Source organism: Bactrocera dorsalis, chromosome 5, assembly GCF_023373825.1.
Source record: "Bactrocera dorsalis isolate Fly_Bdor chromosome 5, ASM2337382v1, whole genome shotgun sequence".
Lineage (NCBI taxonomy): Eukaryota > Metazoa > Arthropoda > Insecta > Diptera > Tephritidae > Bactrocera > Bactrocera dorsalis.
This window is the reverse complement of record NC_064307.1, coordinates 37,399,620-37,419,535: the sequence shown is the minus strand read 5'-3', so window position 1 is coordinate 37,419,535 and position 19,916 is coordinate 37,399,620. Positions and strand designations below refer to the sequence as shown.

The 19,916-nt window shown below is 35.2% G+C and overlaps 2 protein-coding genes across 2 annotated transcripts in view; one reads left to right on the top strand and one right to left on the bottom strand.

The window, feature by feature from the left end:
- LOC125779050 (kelch-like protein 17) overlaps nt 1-19,916 on the bottom strand; it is a 398,740-nt gene that overhangs the window by 142,262 nt on the left and 236,562 nt on the right. The gene's annotated exons all lie outside the window — the stretch shown is intronic.
- The window catches only part of LOC125779053 (kelch-like protein 5), a 293,968-nt gene that overhangs the window by 205,174 nt on the left and 68,878 nt on the right, over nt 1-19,916 (top strand). The window lies entirely within an intron of this gene.

Sequence of the window (19,916 nt, the reverse complement as noted above, 5' to 3'; positions counted from 1 at the left end):
TTCAGTTCACGTGTCGATCGTGTCGTTCAAAACCAATAACCGCCTATGGTGACATATTTACAAACGTATTTTATCGATTACACCAAACTACAATACGCAACATTCACATGAATTTTGAATGTGAATTATACAATGGTGGCGAATATGGTACGATCCATGTGTTGTCAACTTTGATGTGTTGTCAACTTCGATACTTACGCCTCTAAATTGAATGCTAAATGTTCTGCCATTGTCGTCTGGTGAGCGACGCCGATAGAGTGGATATCCATCATTTCTAGTTTGTGTTTCCGAAAGAAAAGTACGTAGATACTGTTTCGTGCATTTATTGATAGACATACAAACCGAAGTGGGGTTGTGGTGTCCGCAAGGTTCATGAACCGTATTGGTTTTCATCACTTCGTATAATAATGGATCTTTCTTTGCATCAGGAATTGCCGCATTATTGAATGATTTCATCAATTTGATCTAGTGTAACCATCTTCCACCATTCAAAGAAGAATGTGTGCGTGCGGCAAACCTCTCGTTTGCCACTCAACAAAGTACATCTAGCATCTAACAGCACCATATATATGTACGTTGCTTCAAGATAATGCCCATCGAAGCTGTTGCTTGAGAAGTCTTGCTGTGACATCGTGACGATCGCTTTCTGATTGATCGCGACCCATAATACCGCACGTATATCATCGCATCCTGGGAGTACTCGTTCATGTGGCTTGGGCTGCTAATGTACATATGTTGATGCCAAAAAAACGCCGACCGATATTAGCATGACCTATGAACCGGGTAAAAAACGGATAGACTAATGGGCATATACGAAACGACTGAAGAAATTCAACGAAAACGGCGCCAATTCTTCCAGGTACCCATGATACCTGGTAGTTAAATCTAGTCTATTGAGGCTTAGGAGTTTCCTTGACGGCATCTTGTACCTCCTTGTAAAGAATGCCAGATCCGTGTTATCGCCATTTATCTATAGGATAGCCGATATTGCCCATTGATACTGATTGTTTTTAATAACCCACCGGTCACTAGTACGAGGGCTGCTATTTATATTTCTGTCCTAATAATGAAAATAGGCATATTTATCAACGAAAATGGTTTTTTTTTTCGTTGGATTTGGCTCGTCTTGGAAGACCCACACGGTCGATTGCTGTTTTGTTTCGGGCTCATACGCATAGATCCATGATATGCTGGTGGGAGAAATGCATAGGCGTGCCTCTATCTGAAGGTATGTTACAGGACGGTCTTGCATAATCAGTTCACGTACGGCATCGATGTTTTCTGGCACAACGGCTGTTTTTGGACTACCTTCACGGAATTCGTCTTTGAGCGAGCGTCGGCCACGATTGAATTCGTTGTAGCAGTTTTTCACAGTGCTATAGAATGTTACTTCATAGCCATTCAAAGATTTTAGTTCATCGATGTACTCTTGTCGTGATAATCCACGTCGAGAGTTGTGAAAAATGATCGCACGAAAATGTTCACGAGTTAATTCCATTTTTTCGCCGAGATGAATTTTTTAATTCCCTGTAAATAAAATAATTCACGATTAAATGACAAAACGTTCTGAGTGATGTTATGTTAAAAAATGTCAAACTTTCCAATGGAAATGTCAGATTGCACCTGGCAACACTAAGTGTCGCCTAGTCCAGAAATATATATAGCAACCTACGTATACTCATGTCGTCTTCATACGATATCAGTTTGTGTGCTTTTCCTTCAAATTTTTCCAGAAGACCACTTGCTTCAAGTGACGACAGGAGAGGCGAGAGTACACCTACCGAAAAGTTCTTGTTTGCGCTAGTCTGAGCAATCTAACTTCTTTCCATTCTGCGTTAATTCTCTTGCAACTTGGCTAAATTTTTTTTCATTGAGTTATAAAATTCATAAGAAAAGTTTTCCTAAAAATATTCAAACTTTAACTGTTAATATCTCTTAAACGGTTGGGTTTACGAGAAATCATACGAGACCTTTTTTTAGGGCATTCAATTTCCTACAAAATCTAAATCTAAGAAATAAAAAGTTTTCCTAAAAATAATCAAACTTTAACTGTTAATATCTTTTAAACAGTTGGGTTTACGATAAATTAGGGCATTCAATTTCCTACAAAATCTAAGTAACAAGATATTTTTTCAAGTAGTTGGAAGCGAGATATAAATTTTTCTATCTGATAATAAGAAAAAATAGAAAACTGTATGTAGGAGGACCTTCCCGTTACAATTAAAAACTCATAATTGGAGAGGCTTTCTTGGAGGTGTCTAGGAACCTATTTTTCCGAGTACCTATCGAAAAAAAAAATTTTTTGAATCACCCTAATCCGTATACACCAGAACATGCGTGTTAACTAGGTCTTCGAGTGATTTCTTACCGCACCAAGTCCATTCTCGCTATTTTTTGTGCATGCGCCTACGAGTAGTAGGTAAATGTTAGATAAATAGGCTGGCTAAGATAGGCTTCAGTAAAACATTTAATCCGCATGGAGTATAAATATAAATATATGTATGTATATATATTTTTTGATTTCTTCGATTTAGTTGCCATTTTCCTTACTGTTCATGAGCCGTACTATTAAACAGTTATGCAAATTCCATTTTCTTTATGCTTCGCCTTTCTTCTCTTTTTGTTTGACAACAAAATTTTTTAGCTGCTTGCAATTAGTGAAAAAAGAAAATAATTTCAAGAAATCGTATTCCAAGAATGTACACCACGTGATAAAGGCGACAAATTTATTTCTTTACTCTTCACTGGTAAAGATGGCTTAAAGTGGGCGAAGGTTGGAGGCAGTCATGTTCATCAATATTGTGCGTTTGTGAAATTCCTGAAATAATCAGTTATTTTAAAGCTAATTAATTACATCAAAGTGTTTGCTTCTTCGAATTTCTATCTTCCCTAGCCCCAAACACCCTGTGGGGTGGTTTTCTACTTTCGAGCTGATTTTAAACTGATGGTGTTAGTCAAAATGTATGATATTTTAATGAAATAAAGTGGATATATTTTCTTAACCGTAAGTTGGTACCGCTAACTGCGAATGAAACTCGTCTAGATCTTGGCCTAAATCTAATGTTGTTATGAATAAATTATAAAGCAAATGTATGGAGATATGCGGTTATATACATATAAGTGAACAGGATGATAAGACAAGTTGAGTTTCGAGTGATTATCTGTCCGCTCGTTTGTACCCCTCTCCGGTCAAACGATAACTTTAGTAAAAACTGAGATATCCTTATGAAAGTTGTTTGTTATGTACCTCGGCACCAAAGAAAGGTTTTTATAAATTATGGGCGTAATCAGGGGAGCCTTCGGGCGGAATTTTTTCAAAAGGGGATATGAGCCCGTCCCTAATAGGTTCTAGGAACATATTTCAAAATCTATAGCTATTCAACCATTTTTGTTCAAGGGAAATATTTTTGGCATGTCTTTTTACAGTGTGAAAAGGTGGGTGAAATCGAATTATAATCACGGTCACTCTTTATATAACGGCGTTAGTTAAAGCTATTAAGTCTGTTAAGCCCATTAAATTACTAATTAAATATATCAGAAGAAATGATTGAATGAGTGAATAAAATACCAAGTATATCCTTCATTTCACACATTGAGTGTATGTACTTTGAATGTGTGTGAAGATATGAATTGATAATTGCCTATCATAAATTACTGGGAATGACTGATGATAACTTGTATGGCCTCCTCAACCACTGTGTAATTATTGACAGCTGCCTAATTGAAACAATCTCTGCTGAAGACTGCTGAGGCGTAAGCCAGAACATACTACAAAGAAGAGTCTCCTAAGTGGCCAATGAATATGTGACAGTAATTTGATGTATGAACAATAGGATTCCCGTTTTTTCCAAGTTAATTGTCGAATGCACCGAGCATTCACACAAGTGATATACACTATGTATACATTATGTGTTACTCATACGACATAGTGTACCATATGAATACGGAACTTTTAATGCATAACTTTAACTGCAAAAGTTTCTAAAGGAATGTTTTGATGAGAAAAAAAAAAAAACATTTTGAATAGAGAAAAGTTTTGTAATATAATAGCAGTATTTATGGGCTTCGCTTGAACAGAATAGTAGCAAGGTGACGGAAAATACGCTATGACAGTAAAGGGTGCCCTAGAAAAAAACTGCCGTTGCATGAACAGTTTGGCTGTGAATACGAGTATGTATGTGCTAGATAAATGTATGCCTTTGATTAATATCTAATTAGTTAGAAATAAAGTATAAAAATAAAATTTTCAAAATCCAAAAAAACATTTTTTTTTTTTCAAAAACTCGGTTTTTTGTGCTTTTCCCCCATCTTTTTTTCAAAATTGACTTTTGATGGAATGGCTCATATATAGAATGTGTAGTTTATTACATTCTCGATACATTTCAAGATAATAGTACAAGAATTTTATTGTTGTTACTACTATTCAGTCAATGCGCGTCATCAGTAGATCCTAGGAATTGAATTATATGTAATTTAAATAATTGATAAAAAAATAGCGCACAGAGAGCCCCATGAACGTAGATCCCCATATAAAACAATTAACCCATCTCTGGTTATGTAGTTTGCAAGTTGTACAATTGGGTGGTAAATATGTTCTGAAAAACGTTTAAAATAGTGCTAGAATATGAAAGATTTGAGCTCAATTATTTCGCTTCTACCGCAAAATGCCACAGTCCGTGTGACGAAAAGCTTTTATAGTTGTATTCAAACCTGATACTCACGGGATGGTTCTTCTGAAAATGAATCTTTCACCAACTATGAAAACTTCCACTTTCTTATATTTTTGAATTGAACAAAAAGCGGAATGGAATTAAGAAGGAAACTTTTTGATAGAAACGAAATAAATATTAGATTTGACAACCCATAGCTCACTTCTAATTTATAAAATAGCGGAGGGAAATTTTTCATTATACATATCTGTTTGTCTGTCTATGGCAAATCATGAGAAAGGGTATTTCTATAAGAACAGTAAAAACTGCTAAAACAATATGAAACTGGTAAAAAAAAAATTGGCTAGCAGTGAATAATACCGTAAACAAATGCAGAAAATCAAGCAGTATCTTAGCATATGTTGAGAACTTTTCATTACTGATATTTAAATCACTGCTGTGGTATCACCTAATTTTTACAAAATATGTATGTGGAAAAATCGATGATCGTAGTCATTGGTCATATCTAGTGTAAGATTCAAAGTTGTGCACACACTCTTGAATCATGTGTATGATTTATATATATGTATATATAGTACATTGGTACTTATGTCTTAATCCTTTTATACTCATATACAATTTATGCTCTTCTTGATATATCCCTGCATAATTTAGTTTAATTAACATCATTAATGACAAGCAATATTATAGTTAGCAATGACAAGTTAAAGACCAAGCTTTTCTTCTTTACTCCATTAATATTAAGAAACCAGGCTTTCTTCTATTATTTAAGTAGAATATATCCTTTGTCTTTCGCTAATTCATTTGTGAAATAACCGTAAAAATAAGTAATCCCTTAAGAGCCAAAAGTTGTTTTATGTTTAGTCTTTTCACTGCTTTCAAGATTTGCTAGAACTAGAAATGACGTCAGCTTTAATAAAGTGCCTCGGGGCATACTCCATTCACTGATTGCCAAATTTGCTTTCATTCTGAGAAAGGTTTTGTAATTTCCTTTATTTGTTCGTTTCACTAATGTGATTGATTTCATTTTGTCCACTAATTGGTGACCAGGCGGCTGCCGACTAATCAAGATATTGTAGAAAACAATTCATGTTCACGTTTTTGTACACATCAAGACAAAAAATAAATCCATTTATCCTAATATGACATAGTGCTTTTTTATGTGTAGGCTCTTTTTTCTTGAACATCTTTTGGCGTGAAATAAGGACTGAATGTTTAATATACCGCTTTAAGAAAATGTGTTGAGTATGCGACTGCCTACCAAGATATGTTCAAAGTCCCATCGAAGTTATACCGATTTTCATAATGACGATAAAATATCGACATACAATGCCAAGAAACTTCTTACAAATTATGATGGTATAATTAGCTTTTAAATACAGTCCACAGCAAGTTTGGGGTAACAATTTTTAGCTACCAGCAGTTGCTAATTGTTTTTCTATCTTTAGTGAGCTAATTTCATATTGAACCTTCGAGACAGCAATAAAACTTCTCTTTAAACATAGATTAAATAAGTACAAATTTAATTATTGTTATTATAGCAACGGGCTTGCTAGCTGAATGTTACGGACAGGAAAAGCGGGCATAATTTTTGACCTTGTTAACGAACCCAGGTTAAATTGAAATATAAATAGGAGATATATTCTTCTATACTATTACATACGCATAAGATAGTTTCAAACTAAATGACTACAATCGTCTTTTAGACCGAAATTATTAGTATAACAAAAGTCGCGAAGTGGACTTCTGATTGAACTAGCCAGTCCATAAACTTTCTAGTGGAAGCCAAATGTCAATTATGCAAGCAGGCAATAGCTGAACTCTCAGTAGGTAACTTAGTTAATATCATTTTTGACTTAGTCACATACGAATTGAAAGGAGCGAAGGGGGTAACTCAAAGTTATTTTGGGGTAGTAATTGTGGCATACATATCCAAAAGGTTATACTTTTAGGTAAAAAATAACGTATTAACAATGCAATGATCATCACAGGGATCCTATCCATAAGATAAAAGTTGATTCAGACTAATTCAGTGCATTCGTAGAGTAAAATGAGACGGTGTAATATTTTCCTCACCAACAACGCTGCCAACGCTGTAACTTAAGAGATATTGGGCAGCTGTGGTAGCAAAAATAAGGTATTATATCAAACCTACTGAATATACTATAAAGGTTCAAACACTTATTCAATATTTTCAAGATATGCGTTCTCAAATTCCTTCTATTTCAGACTGAAATGCATTTGAAACTTAAACGGCTGTGTAAACTGACATTGAGCAATATCAAAAGCTCCGTCAAACGAGGCTTCAGACAAGGCGACTCCCTTTCGTGCGACTTCTTCAATCTACTCTTGGACAAAATAATTCGAGCTGCGGAACATAATCGAGCTTGTGCAATCTTTCATGCGGAAGTTGAGAGCATTTATAAAAATCTTCTTAAATTGTCAACATTTAGAAATTAATTTGTTTTACTCAGCACTTTAAATATATTACACGCTTTATCGAAAAACAATTCATTCATTGCCTTAAAATTTGAAGATCGAATTTGAAAACAATTAACCGTAAGAAAAAGGATTAAACTCTCTGCAAAATGTTGTCAGTGCATAAAATCAATAAGAGTCAAGCAGTTGAGTGTTGTTGTCACCCTCTGTCAATCATATCATTAAATACCCCGTCAAGTGAAAATTAATTCGTTTTCACTTTATACTTTACTATACTCATCAGCATGAAATAAGTAAAACTAAACTTTCGCTTTACGTTTTACTGCCTTTGGCACACAGCTCCGATACGTCGATACTTGCTACAGACGCCCGTGTGATGTACTAAGTTTTACTGTTTTTGCCACATCATTCCAACACTTCCGTCTGACGCCTGTGTGCATCAAAGACTCTCACCTTAAGCCTTAAGCAGGTGAAAAACTTTAATTTCTGTATAATTTATACTCTCGAAATTTTTTGCAAATACTAGTAAGGGGCGGATATAGCTTTTAGTTAGTAGTGATCGAACGTACATATTTTACAAGCTCTAAATCTAACATATGTCTGTTAAAAACAACTTGGCCAGCAAAACTAAATTTAATGATAAGGATAATAGAGAGAACATATTTGTGGATCAATACAAATATTCAAAAACGGGTATGGCAACGCCTACTTCCAGATGCAATTTATCTTCAAATCCTAAAAATTATTGGATCGTAACATTTGCATTACTTCTCTATGTACAGAAATTTATATTCCACAACATCTTCTTCTTCTTCTTTACAGGCGTAGACAGCGCTTACATGGTTATAACCGAGTTAACGACAGCGCTCCAGTTGTTTCTTCTTTTCGGTACTTGACACCAATGCCAAGTGAGGTCAGGTGCTTCTCCTCAAGATTTTACCAACGTAGTGAAGAAATTCCTTTTCCCTTGCTTTCACCGGTGGGTACTAAATCAAAAACCTTCATAGCTGGAGTGTTCTCTTCCATCCGGACAACATGACCTAGCCATCACAGCTGCTATTTGTTGATTAGCTGAACTATATCGATGTCGCCGTATATCTCGTACAGTTTATCATAATACATAATCCACAGGAAATAGTCTAACGGCATCAAATCGCAACACCTAGGCGCCCAATTGGCTGGGACATTTCGTGAGATAACACGTTCATCAAACTTGATTTTCAATAAATCGATTGTGATATTCGCTGTGTGGCTTGTGGCGCCATTCTGTTTGAACCACATATTGTCAAAAACCATATCATTAAATTCGGGCCAAAAATATTCGATTATCCCTTTCACAGTAAAGTGCCGGTCTTGTTCCGAAGAGGTATGGCCCAATGACGCCGGCGGCTCATAAACCGCAACAAACCGTAATTTTTTCGGGAAGCAATTGTAACTCATGAAGTACGTGTGTATTGCTGCCTGAACAAAAACTCATACTTTGCTTATTGACTAAGCCATTCAGTCATAAATGATGTTAATCGCTGAAGATGCTTTTCGATGAAAATCCGGATCATTTTCAAGTTGTTGCTCAGACCAATTAACGAACATACGACGATTACACAAAACGACGCGTATCTCAAATACTTATGAATATTTTGTCGTGAAATTTAGCACAGATGTCACTAACATTATTACCAACTTAGGAGAAAAAATTTACCGAAGTAGTACTTCTATATTACACATTCTCGGAACGTAGACGAATTTCAGAAGAATTCCAGTATCGGATAGAGAGACGTACGGACTGTGCCCAAAAAATAAGCTGACATTTGAATTTAAACTGCGCGCGTCGAAGGATTTGGAGAATTATTTTTTTTTTTAGGTTGGTAGTACTGTCAGTCACATTTATGTCAAATTTCATGTCAAAATATTCATTAGTGTTTGAGATATGTGTCGTTTTGTGAGCTGCTAAAAGTGAGTTTTTCGTTTTTTGCGATGTCGAAATTTGTTGAGCAAAGAATTTGCATTAAATTTTGTTTACGGAATCAATTTTCTGCTGCGGATACGTTGAGGATGGTGCAGAAAGCCTTTGGTGATAAGGCTATGTCTAAAAAAAATGTTTACAAGTGGTATAGTGAGTTCCAAGCCGGCCGTGAACGTGTCGAAGACGAAGAGCGTCCAGGGCGACCATCAACCTCAACCGACGAAGCTCACGTTCAACAAATCAAAGATTTGGTGTTGAAAAACCGTCGATTAAAAATTAGAGACTTTACTGATGAAGTTGGCATATCGAAAGGCTCAGCCAATACCATTTTGAAGGATGTTTTTGGCCTCAAGCGCGTCAAATCTCGACTGGTACCGAAAACATTGAATTTAATTTTTTGGAAAGGCGTCGCGTTGAAGTGTGAAACGAAGCTTTCCGACTATCAGGGTGTCATGAAATGCATTATAACTGGCGATGAGACTTGGATCTATGCTTACGACCCCGAAACAACCGATCAATATAGGATTATCGTGCCAAAAATCGCGCCAAAGTAGCTCAAAAATCAAGGTCATGTTGCCTGTTTTCTTCGATTATCGTGGTGTTGTGCATTATGAATTCCTTCCAACCGGTCAAACAGTCAACAAGGAATATTATTTAAACGTTATGTGTCGTTTGCGTAACGCTATCCGCCTAAAAAGGCCGGAAATGTGGATAGACAATTCTTAGTTTTTACACCACGATAATGCACCATCCCATACTGCCCTCGTAATTCATGATCATTTCGACAAAAACACAACCCTTATCGTTCCGCATCCACCGTATTGACGTGATCTGGCACCGTGCGACTTCTGGCTGTTCACTAAGCTCAAAAGACCGCTCCGCGGACACCGTTTTTATACGATAGAGGAGATTCAAGCCGCAGCGAAGACGGAACTAAAGCCATCCCGAAGGGGATTACTTTGAAGGGGATGAAATTGATTTGGAAGAATAAATAAAGAATTTTCAAAATAAATACAATGTCATTTTATTTTTTGGTCACAGGTATATCAATGTTGGCAAATTGTACAATCGAATGGAAAGATTTCAATAAAATGTTTAAAATAACGGTGTAATCTGAAAGATTTTGCTTATACTTCAACACGTCTCCGTTTGTCCAACGATAAGCTTTTATTATTTTATTCAAATTTAATACCCTAGTCTTAACCATTTCCTCTGAAAATAAATCCTTCGCCAAAAATATACTTCTCCATTTTCTATTTTTGTGATTTGAACGCAAAAAGGCAGAATGAAAAGGCAAATATTTTTACAGAAACGAAATAATTATTGGATTTGACGACGGATTGCTTGAATTTTACACTTCTCCCATATACTTATCAGTTCACTTCGTATTTACAAAATAGCCGCGGGAAATTTAATATTACAATTATCTATTTGCTTGCCTTTGGCACTTCGTTAAAAATGAAAATATCAAGTTTACGCTTCAATGTCAAGCAAATGTATAAAGTCCCGATTGTTAACTAGTTCCGGGGTTTAGCTATCTGCTCGAAAAGTAAAATACTCATTTTGAGCGTCAGGCGAAACCAGTTGTTACTGAAGCTGCTTTTTGGAGAATTGTAATTGCCAAGAAGGGGTATATCACATCACAGCTCACCGAAATATAATACAATCTCCTTATAGTACTCCGAATGGCTTTAATTTCCTTATATTACTCCTACATCATATATTTGGAAATAAATGAATGTATGTGTAAATGAAATACATCAATAACTCTGACACGGCATCGGTAGAATTACTAAGCTTGTCTAGGTTATGCATAAGGATTAACTATCAGGTTGCTTACGTATCACTATATTTGAAAGCGTACAGATACAAATACCGTTCCTTTAAATGGAATTGACATCAAGTTAAATAACTATTCCATTGAACAGATTGCCGGTGTTACCTGCATGTCTGTTTAGAAAACCCACACGCTCATGAGTGTTCAAATACGAATCCTGTTCTTGCATATTCTTAAGAAAGAGGGGTGGTGCGTATACGCAACCATTTCTTATGCGGGCTGTCATGAAGTCAAAGTGTGTGAGGATCTCCGAGTGTTTAGACGTGTGTTCATTTAGGAAGCCAGATTCTATTGTTCGAATAGCCACTTTTGTAGTCAAATATCTTCCGACGTGCCATGGTTGGAGAATGGATCATTGTGCACCACACATACTGATGAGCGCCACCCTTTGAACGAGTTTCTTTGCAAGTGCAAGAGAGACCCCATACAGCAGTATAAAGCGAACGATGCATTTCAAGGCAAGTTCCGCTGTAGGCCAAAGTTTCAATTTTGCCTTCATTTTCATTGGTTTATGTCCGAGTGGGCCTCGTTGCACCCATTTTTATTCAGAGCTTCAGTTTATTCAAAATTTTATAAATGATACCAGTATGTTTCGTTGATAACTTTAGAATGTCAGATATCACTATGAACTTTAGGTTGCAGGTTTCTAAAAATATTTCGGAATCTTCGGTTTCATATGGCCTTTACGGTATTTAGCACACCACTGACGAGTGGTTTTTCGACTGTGCAGAACCCAGGTCATATTGACCATACCACTTTAAATTATCATCATTTCCAAATATCCAAACTTGCGCCACACTTAAGGCAGTGTCTCACGAACTATTGTTTTGTCCGACAACTGTGTAATTTTGTTTCTTTTGAGGCTTTTTATTCGTTTAATTGAGATGACATGACTTCATAAAATAATTTTCTGCCTAATTGTATTTAAAAACCATATTTACTTTTCTTTAGATAGAGGAAACGCGAAAGTGGAAGTATCTTTAGCTATGGAATAATAGCTCCACGGCCACCACAGTACACAAATGTATACGACAGCACGAGTGTACAGTAATGCGAATACAATTCCATAGAAAATAATGTTTTTGGTAATATATAAAGGTGTGTGTTTAAACGTGTGACTTGCAAATAGGCAATACTGTTTTTTTGGGTTAGTCTTCTAGACAGCTGTTACTTGATTTATACTTAGTTTGGTGTGCCATTTTATAAAGATTAGGCTTACTCCGAAGTAATGATAATAAATAAGCCACTGTTAAGTTGTCGTTACCATACATCCTCAAGAAGTCACTGCTTTTGTGCTCTATGGATAGCTCTACTGACAACGTCAAAGCAGGTAAAAAATCAAGGTTATGTTGCCAGGTTTCTTTGACTATCGAGGTGTAGGTGCACTTCGAATTCTTTCAGACCGGCTAAACTGTCAACAAGGAATTTTAATTGAGTGTTATATTTCATTGAAACTATTCGTGAAAGAGATGGGTCTTGGTTTTTGCACTACAATAATCCACCGTCACATCCTGCATTGCATTTTCGTGAGTTTTACGCCAAATTTTCAATCAATGTTGTGCAACCACAGTATTTGTCTGATTTAGCTCCGTGTGACTTCCGACTTTTCAGCAAACTCAAACATCCGCTTCGGGGAAATTACTTTAAGTCAATTGAAGCCCTTAAACGTGAAAGGCTATTCCGGAAATTGTCTTTAACAAAATTTTAATTAGTGCTGAAATTTAATTAAACGTACGCCATTAAGTGACAAAAGTGGTACCGCAATGTGGATAATCGCGCTACTTACTCTAGAAATATATTGTTTGTTCCATAATTCTATTGTAAAAAGAAATATTTTAAGTGTCTCGTAAATTATACATCTTTAAAATCAAGAACAGTAATTTGTATCATTCTGCCTAGAGGCTATTTTTTATGATTGAACTGATGTATAAAATGGCTGACATCGAAATCTGAATAAAAGTTCACCCGTAAAATAAATTGTTGGCATTAAGATATTACTTATTTGATGATACTTAAAAAGCATTTATGTCGAGACGTTTATGAAATTCCTTATATTGAATATATATTAACATTTCACCTTAGTAAAAAGTTACAGTAGGGAATGTATTTGGCATCGCATACCTTGTACATGAATGCACTCAATGGATCATAATTAAAAAAAAAAATCAGTAAAATTACATCCACAACCTACAAAAAATCATGTTAACCGAAACTCAAATACATTGAAAGAATTAGCGTGGAAAGGCCCTTTGTGTAAGAAAGTCAAGACGTACACAAGGTTTCGAGAAACTCGAAGAAAATTTAACATGAATTTGTATTTATCAGTAGCTATTCAGTAATAATTAGCTTCCAGGGAAGTTTTCATCAAATTACTGAAAAGAATTTTTATAACGTGAGAAATCGCGTACATACATAATACCTACGCTCTTAAATACGCTCATATAGACATCAGCAATAAATAAGACTTTAAATGGCTGTTGATAGAAATAGTAATTCATGCGGAAAAAATTTAAGAGGAAGTATGCAACACAACACAAAATTAAAGAAGCTAGGAAAATGAAAATTAAATAAAACCCAAGCAAAGTAGGATGAAGTGTGAATGTGAAAGTCGGACTGAGCTAAAGTCAATGTGAGTTTGTATTGTGAAGCATTTCACTTCCGAAATTTTTTCATTTATTTTAATTGAGTTTTCGCTTGAGTTGCTCATAAAATACGAAAATAAATATTTTCGGCAAAGCGTGGCTAATAGTAGAGAGCTTAGCTAGAGTCAGAATATTTAGTGTATTGTTTATCAAATTAGCTGGAAGAATAATCTAAAATTAAAATCGGGTTAAATCGTGTTAATAAGAGATCTCCCTTCCGCTTTTTTGCCCTTTATTCTATGTTTTGGGAAAAGTGTTTACAGTGAACGAACTCAGTTCAAATATACGCCGTTACGTTCGATAATCTGTTTCCATATAGACGGCAACTTCATAAAACCCCCTCGTAGAAGCTCCCTTCCTTATTTACGAAGAACACGGACAGCCACTTTACACAACCCTCTTTTGAGTTTAACTTTGCATCAACAAGGTCGTTCGTATAGACAGGGACAGGTGGTAATCACTTGACTCTATGTCCGGGCTATATAGTGGATGCGATAAAACCTCCCATCCAAGCTCCCGAAGCTTCTGACGAGTCATCAACGAAGTGTGTAGTCTGGCGTTGTCCTGGTGGAACACTACATTCTTCCTGTTGACCAATTCTGGATGCTTCTGGTCGATCGTCTGCTTCAAGCAGTCTAGATATTCGTAGTAGATAGAAGATTTAAGCTTCTGGCTATATGGAAGCAGCTCATAATGAATGATTCTCTTCCAAACCCATCAAACACACAGCAAACCTTCCTGGCCGTCAATCCCGGCTTGGCCACTGTATGCTTGATATTGTTGTATGTGATCCATTTTTCTTCGCCAGTCACCATGCGGTTCAAAAATTGGTCAAGTTCGAGTTTTTTTTGCGTAAAATCATGCGGCACCCAAACATCAAGTTTTTTTTGTGTATCCAGCCTTCTGCAGATGGTTTAAAATAGTTTGATGATCAACTCCCATCTTCTGGGCGGTCTAACTCGATGTTTTCCATGATTCGATTGGTATTTTTCACCCGCTCTGAATCGTCAAAACCGTTCATCCACAGTTCGAAGTGATAGAGTACCATCCCCCAAAACACCATTAATCTCACGGAACGTTTCTCTAGCGGATTTGCCTTTAACGAAGGAAAAATTTAATATAACGCGAATTTCGGCGTTAGTGAACTCCATGTTTACACGTCAATAACTGTTGGACGCAGTATCCAAACTACTCATGCATAGCGTTGTTTTGTAGGTTATGTCAAGACCTTTCAAAGATATATAGTATTGCCAAATACGAGCTCTATAGCGCTGTTACCGCAAATATTTTGAACTATCAAAATCAATTGTTTTGAGGTTAAAAAATTCATATTTCTCTTATTTCATATAGCATACAAGTATAATGAGTTTAATTAGTACTTGTTTAATCATTGATAGTTCTGTATTTTATTTCAAATTCTGCATTATTGACCACACTTAAGGTTCTAATTAAATTCGTTTTATGCCATAATAATATGAAGTAAGAGAAATATGAATTTTTAAATCGACATATACATATTGTACTTTAATTCCTTATAAAATTTAATCAACAGGGCGTATGTGTAACATTTATAAATAAAGGTCGGCATTTGGTTTATGGAATTTCGCTGTAGTATTAACAAGTTAAGTTTCAGGTTAGGAATAACATATTACAATAAAATGGAGGTGAAGAGCTTATAATACACATACACAGTCACTTAAATACACACAAAGAAAAATAGAATGCGATTTTATAATTTCAAAAGTTTGTTAGCTTCTAGTATAAGGAGACTCTAAATTGTGCATTTTCAAGAATTCTTTTAACTATAATTTTCGGCCTACTGAGCATATCAGCACCTATCCTGAGACTCAACATTTATTATTGATCACTATTAATAGATCACGTGCAGCACGCATTGAAGAAAATATAGCAGTCGTAGTTGAGAGTGTATACGAAGATGGAGAGTCAATTCGGCACCGTTCGCAGTTAATCGGGCTGACATATGAAACAACTCATGGCTCATTTTACATCTGTATTTTAAATAGAAACCATACAAAATACAGCTTATGCAGGAACTGAAACCGCTTGACGTTTCCAAGCAACATCGCTTCACTCTATGGCCTCTTGAAAAGTTGAAAGAAGGTCTGACGTTCTATAGATTGATGATAAACATTCTCGATTTTATTTAAAGTTTCTGTGTTTTTTCTTCAAAAAAGCAGTAAACCTTGAAATGGATCACCCTTTACATGCTTATAAAATTTCTTATTTTCCACATACCAACAAAGTAAAAAGTCACAGTATGAATGAATTAATTACTAATTTACATCACGCCCACAAACCAGTAAGTCACGACTACCGAAACTCCAATAGACTGAAAAAACTAGCATGGAGACTAACACAAGGTGAATAATCATACATATAAAAGAGTTTCGTTTAGAATTGTCAACTCGGCCCTACGAAACTCAAAGCAAGTTTGACAGAAATTTCTGATAGGACGGCTGGGTAATTAACTACTAAATTATCTAAGTTTACTTCAAATTACTGATAAAAATTTTGTCATTTGGAAAATTACATGACAGAGCTAGCTTATGTAACCGGAAATTAAACGCAATGTTCCGTACATTTCCGCACTAAAGAACACACACAGAGAAATGCGGATCAGTGCAGGCGAAAGTAAGCAATTTGACAAAAATAACGGAGCTTAACGATACGAAAAATAAAGATAACGGAAATTTTCAATAATTTGGGTTATTTTAAGTGTTTGAGTTATTTGCCTGAAAGCTTTTGAATTCCAAGGAAATTAAATAAGTAGAGCTTCTTTTAAAATATAAAACAATCTTTTTTGGAGAGGCTAAGTTTAAAAAGAGCGAGAAGGGAGAATGTTAGATGTAAAGAGTGATAAATTTTGACGTTCCCTATTTTTTAAAGAAAAAAAACACAGAAATATCAAATTTGATAGATGATATTTATTACCATTATTTCTACTGCTGGAGAGACAGATCAAGTAATTTATATTTTTGGGTTGAACGATAATGTCTGTTTTGTATTCTAAAATTAATACCACTAAGGTTATAAGAGCTAATGCTTTGAGGAAAATTAATGTTTAAATGTTTATAATTAAGTGAATTAAGGAATTCATCAAGAAAAATATTATTATTTAACACAGATATTATCAAATAGCTTATAGTCGTAGTAAAAAAATTTTATTCTCAATATACCGCTTTGTAGCATAAATATTTAATAAAAGCGACGGCGTTTATACTTAAGCTAGGAAGCTTCAATAAAAGCATGACTGTTAATTTGTATAACAAAATATTGTCGCCGCTTGAACCTACTGCTCCGTTTTATTTCTCGTCTGTCCTCCGCCATGTTGCCGCAGGTAAGCAACTACAACCAGAAGAAGATTGGAATGTTGGAAGGAGCAATACAAATGTTTACACGCTGTTGCTTTTCCGTTCACATAAATTCCCTGTATAGTCTTAAGAGGCATAGACGGTAGATGGTTTTATGTTTTGAGGCAAGAATCATCATAAGTTTGTTTCATTTAGTGTTAAATCTTCATTTAATTTTCCTTAGATATCGTACATATTGACCGATATCTATGGTATAAAGACAACCAGAAGTTTGAAAATCTTTTATTGCATATATGGGAGTTGGTACGTAGTATTTTTATCTTTGCAGCAGTTTACACTTCCGTTTTGGAGACAGGGTGATCTTTGTCACCAGCTTCTCTACGTGTACTCTCTTAGTAACATCTTTTCTAGAAACGAGTGTCAGAAGGTATTTTCGCAACAATTTGAAGAGCAGTTACTCTCCCTTTCTATTTTTAGTAATGCGCATATTATTACTTCTGCCTCACTAAAGATCCTTGATTTTCGTATCCTGACTCTACAGAGCATTCCACGTAGATTTATCCTCTCTTTACAATAATTGATTTGAATGTTGTGGATTTAGTTCCAAGACAGCTGTTCTGATGTCCTTGTCGAAAAACTTCTATTTAGGAAAGATAATCGGTTACGATAATCGATATTTAGAATTAAGCTAGTCAGTAATTTCTTCTTTTTCCTTGAGATAAACATTGTGACAAAAACACCCGGAAATTGTAATTAAATTCTCCGGGTAAATGATATAAAAATAAAAAAATGGATCTTGCTAAGTTGGAAGGACTGTCCTTAATTACTTTGCCAAATATGAGTTCTGCACTTATTTCAGATATACCCCTGTCCTAAATTATTTCTAATTATTTTTACTTGTTGCAAGAGGGAATGCATTTCTTTTTTTTTGGAAATACTACCTTACATAATTCCCCACCTACTTCCCCGCACTTTTCACATCTTGATAGTTTTGACACTATAGTTCCGTCAGCCGGGACCTTAATTGTCGTAGCTGCAACCTACGATTCCTACTTAGTTGTATAGGAATGGGACAGAACCGGCTCCCAAGACTATTTGGTCTGCATGTTCTCTTGGGTTGTAAGCAGGATCCCTACAATCTGTCTATCAGCAAGTTCTCTCTAATCACAACAGTTGTGCAGACAAAGTAGATCAGTAGATTCCTTATTGCTTTTACCTCAATCACTGAGGCACCACACTCACAAAACTCAGAATGGTAGTTTTTCAAACCAGGGCCAAGACTTTAATAATAAGATACTTACTTCAGTCATTATATTGGTACTAAGCGGATCAATGCCAAATTATAATTTCACACAGTTTCATGAATATAACCAATAAATGGTATGGCAGTACTTCCAAAAAATAAGAATAAAATTTATTTTAGGTACACCATGTCATTACATCAAGATTCAGAAATATTTGGTTTGTTATAAATATATGCTCTTGTGAATTAAAATTTACCCTAGTTTATTTTTGACATCCATGAGGTTATTTTACCATGTTGTTAGCTGAAAATCTATTCCCATCGATCCAAGTGATAAATCGAGCAGTTTACCTTTAATTATGAAATAATTGCTTTCAATTATGTTTCTCCACTGTTTTCTGTTTATTTACACACCGATTCAGAAATGAAATACTGCCATTTATGCTAAAAGTGAAACTCAAACAAAGAAGTAAACTCAATTTGACTTCGGAATATGACTTTTTTGAATACGTAGTTGCTTTTGTAAATGTATGTATGATTGGTAGATGAATAGGAATGAAATTCGCACTAAGTTCTTGTGACTACAGACACTGCTTAGCAACATTGCTATTTTCCAATGTGCATTTGAAGAAAGCTATGCACAGACATATATACATACATGCATATGTTTACATGGTTCGCAATGTGAAAATATGAGTTGATAACACTGGTCAACAAATTTGTAATTTTTCTGTGTCGCATGAAAATTTATATCAAATTTTGAATACACTAGAGCCACCAAATAATAATATACTTATCAATGAAAAAAAATGTACACATCATGTTTTCTTGTGACATCAAAACATATATTTTCTTAAAAAGTACAAAATTCAGCCACACTTACAGAATTACTTCCTAATATCTAATAGATACTTATGATTTTCTTGAATATTTGGCTTCCGGTAGGTCCCTTTTAAGTCTCCAACAATAGTCTGCTAGCATTCCTGGACTCCATTTCCCTTCCCTTCTCCATTAAGAAAATGTCTTGATTGAACCTCTGACCTTCTACGTCACTCACAGCACCCAAATTTGCCGGAAAGAAATCCAGATGAGAGTCCAGCATATGTATTTTCAAGGACACATTACACCCCAAAGCTTTAAATGATATCATAAGTTCATTTATTAAATCTTTGTAATTTTCCGCTTTATGGTTACCTAGAAAATTTTGAACAACATTGACAAAACATTTCCAGGCGAGTTTTTCCTGATCATTCAGTTTTTCTTCAAAGCCCTTATCCTTCATCAATTGCCGTATTTGTGCGCCTACAAATATTCCCTCTTTGATTTCCGCCTAAATCTGTAAAACGAAATATTTCTTTAAGATAAAAAATATAGAAAACTGTAACGCGGAGAATCTTTTCGTTACAATTAGGAGTTCAGAATTTGAGAGGTTTTCTTAGAGGTGCCTAAAAACCAATTCTTCGAATGAAAATGCGTTGCCTTTTGGTTTAGTATTTATTTAACTAAAATTTCTGAGTAATTGGTTGTATGGGAGATATATGTTGTAGTTGTCCGATCTGGCCAATCCTGACAAAAAAGAATATCAAAATGCATGTACGTATTAAGTTTATTTCGGATATCCCAAAAACTGACCAACCAATATTTATAATCTCTGAAAGCTAAATTACGTCTTAAAATGGCTGACTCGAAACCGGTTATACTAGACTCACAGTTTCATATGCAAAGGTCCGTAGAACATTTTCTGTATATAGTATTTTTCCAATTTGTGGGCTCTTTGCAAACTGAGCTCC